The sequence below is a fragment of the Eumetopias jubatus genome, unplaced genomic scaffold (genome assembly GCF_037043125.1).
Source record: "Eumetopias jubatus isolate StellerSeaLion01/CBP00866 unplaced genomic scaffold, mEumJub1_p1.0 scaffold_11, whole genome shotgun sequence".
NCBI classification, from domain to species: Eukaryota; Metazoa; Chordata; class Mammalia; order Carnivora; family Otariidae; genus Eumetopias; species Eumetopias jubatus.
In genome coordinates, this window is record NW_028274817.1 from 103,933,987 (window position 1) to 103,937,024 (window position 3,038).

General features: G+C 36.6%; 1 non-coding gene across 1 annotated transcript; it reads right to left on the reverse strand.

The window, feature by feature from the left end:
- Positions 1 to 2,407: 2,407 nt before the first annotated feature.
- LOC114197609 (small nucleolar RNA U13) lies at positions 2,408 to 2,511 on the reverse strand. Its single transcript, XR_003606926.1, has one exon. It is a non-coding gene; the product is annotated as a small nucleolar RNA U13 (small nucleolar RNA).
- Positions 2,512 to 3,038: the final 527 nt, after the last annotated feature.

A 3,038-nucleotide genomic window follows, 5' to 3' on the forward strand; every position in this document is an offset into this window, starting at 1 on the left:
ATATTGAAGATCCACTTTGATACTAACTAGGAAGGGCCTAATACAATAGAATACAGATATTGATCATGAGTTTATAAACTAAATAACACATTCAATAATAATTTCATCTTATATAAACATTGTTTTTTGTTTTTGGTTTTAGTTTATACCAAATACAGTAGTCGATCCAAGGAATTTTCTATGACACAGGTAATCACATGGAAATACAAGGCTTCCCTACAATAGAAGCTTAAATATTATATTATCTCCAGTATTTTATGGCTCTTAATGAACAAGAGAGAAGTAGAGATGAATGAATATGACACTGGCAAAGTTCATTACATCTGTTGTGAAATGTAGGGTTTAAATCCTGGGTAGTAATTTCATGACAGTGGGCAAATAACTTCTTCACGTCTCAGTTTACTTCTGGGGATGATGGTAATGATGCTTGTGATGATTTGATGAGATAATAGCTATAAATTGTGTGTGTTGCTCTAGCATATTGGGTTCCCCAGGAAGCTAACTCTGATTTGAAGATTAATTTCATTAGGGAGTATTCATGGGATAAACAGTATGGAAGGGAATTCACAAAAATGGGATTAAGCAGAGGAAGTTGAGCAGTAATACAGTATCAATGGAAGCCTTAGCCAATCCATGGAGAGTTCTGTAGTTGAGATGAAACTTCAGGAGAGTCTTGATTTTGGATAAGAGAAATGAGTCTTTATCCTCCTTCATAGATCTGTTATTAGATGTAGGCCATCTGGAATGGAGGAATAAACTTGGCTGAGGCTATTCTCTTAAGCTGAGGTAATTACTGAAGTAGGCTTGACAGTTGGGAGCTGTCAACCAGCAGCCGTACTTCCAGCACCTGGAGTAATAATCAGCCCGTCATTTCTGAAGGGGACTTGGGCAGCACTTTAGTGTCCACCACAGTTAGTCACAAAATCATCTGCAAGTGTTTAATGATATATGTTATTATGAAAAGGGCCATCTTCCATATTTCAAAGAGATCTCAGAAGTCCCACTCTGCCTTTTTTATTTCAACTCAGCTGCACTGTTTTTCTACTTGAATTTGCTCTACTATATTTGGTCAGATAGCCTACAAGGTGTCTCATATACATATCTGGTATCAGTTTTCATAGTAACCTGGTAAGTTTTGTATCATTTTCAATAAGGTACTGTGAAGAAACTGATGTCAAAATGGAATGCATAAGCTTTTTAATTTACATACCCACTTTATAGTGAAATAAGAATTTAACCCCAATAGCTTTTTAATCTAAATCCTATGAGATATTTTATTTAGAACTTTGGTAATAGTGAACTTTGCTATAATTTATAGTTTATTCAAACTATTTTGACAATATTTTTTAATGCCACAAGGGTTGTACTTCTGCATATGCTGTAGGCAACAATTATATTAAATGGTTATACTTCAGCATATGCTGTAGGCAACAATTATATTAAATGCTAGATCTTTTAATTTTTTATATAATTTTATAAATAGGTTAATTGCTTGGATTTCATTTAATTACTAAAACTTGTATTTCATTTGGACAGTTGGATAGGTAGATCTAGAATTTTCATGAACATCTGACAAGTATTCTTATATAAAATATATTGGCTCCATAATTTCTTACTATACTATTCACTTATTTTGATTTATAAGCACAGGTGAACTGTTTAAAATGAGGAGTTACCTAACAATTAGACACCAGTATACAAAATAGAATAAACCAGAAATATCACAAGATATAATGTTATATGCACACACATAAGGTGGTCTTCAAAAAAATAAACTTTGTTTTCTGAGATGAACCAGGTAGAGGAGCATAAGTAGTACACCATGAGAAGATTAGTGAAGAATGGCTGGAATTTTGAAGTAGTTCACTTGTGTGGGTGAAGTGGGTGGCATATTCGGTGAAGGGAGTGATGATCTAGGGACATATCTCAATAACCAATGGCTCTGAAAAAAAGCCTTGGAGGTACAGAGAAAGTGCAAAGGAGATCAAACTGAAAAAAAGCACAATGTATTATGGGCATACAAGTCTTGAAGCAGACAGATAACAGGAATAGCTTTTATTTTGGCCTGTGATGAAGGATTACAATAATATGAAGCATGTTGGGGTTGGCTATTTGAGAATGCTTCCAAAAGTGTTATTCTTAGCAGTTTAGTGGTAGAAGAGAACAGCATCAGCCTCCAAGTAATGGGATCAGAGATTCCAACTTCATCACAATGAATTACTAGAAATTTCCTCCAGGTTATGGGGCCAAGTTTTCAGACATTTTTAGCCTCTGATAGTGATACGATCTTTTCTTCAAAACCTTTTGTGTCTTCAATATATTTTAGAGCTAAATTGGAATTTATTGCTTTGAGACTTGGCTGCCTTAAGGTCAGTTTTATTCATTCATTCATTCATTCATTCATTAATGTCAGATGGGTAATGTGCCGAGGTTGTAACAAGGTTTGAGGGAGGCACATGTCACGCAGCAGCATGAACATCCAATCATCACACTTATGAACTACAAAAGGATCAATAAGATGAATTTTAAATAAGAAATTCTTGCAGTGACATGGGTTGTTCCCAATTTTGCTCCCCCTCACAAGAACAACAACTAATAACTATTCAGAGACAAGGCAACACTGAGAAAAATCCTTTGGTGAGTCCAAAGCACACCTCCGTACCACAGAAACCAAGACAGACTGAATTAGAAGGGTAAGAAGAGCAGCTATTCAGTAAACACATTGCCCCTCCCCCAGGCTGGCACAACACTATACTGAGAGATCTCCCCTGATAGTTGCTGCAGTGGAAAAAGACCTTGTGGAATGGACATCTAGCTCCCCCATCATCGTGGGTCACTACTTGGGAGTTCCTACTCTGGTCTCACCTCATGGAATCAAGGGGAAATCCATGGGGCTTGACCATTAGGAATTTGATTGTGATAGAGAAAGGGGAGGGGCTTGAAACAACCAGCACTTGAATCTGAGCCAACCAAGTTCCTACCCGCAGCACTCAAGTAGTAGTTTCAACCAGTCTCTTTGCTCACCCGCAGAGCCAAGA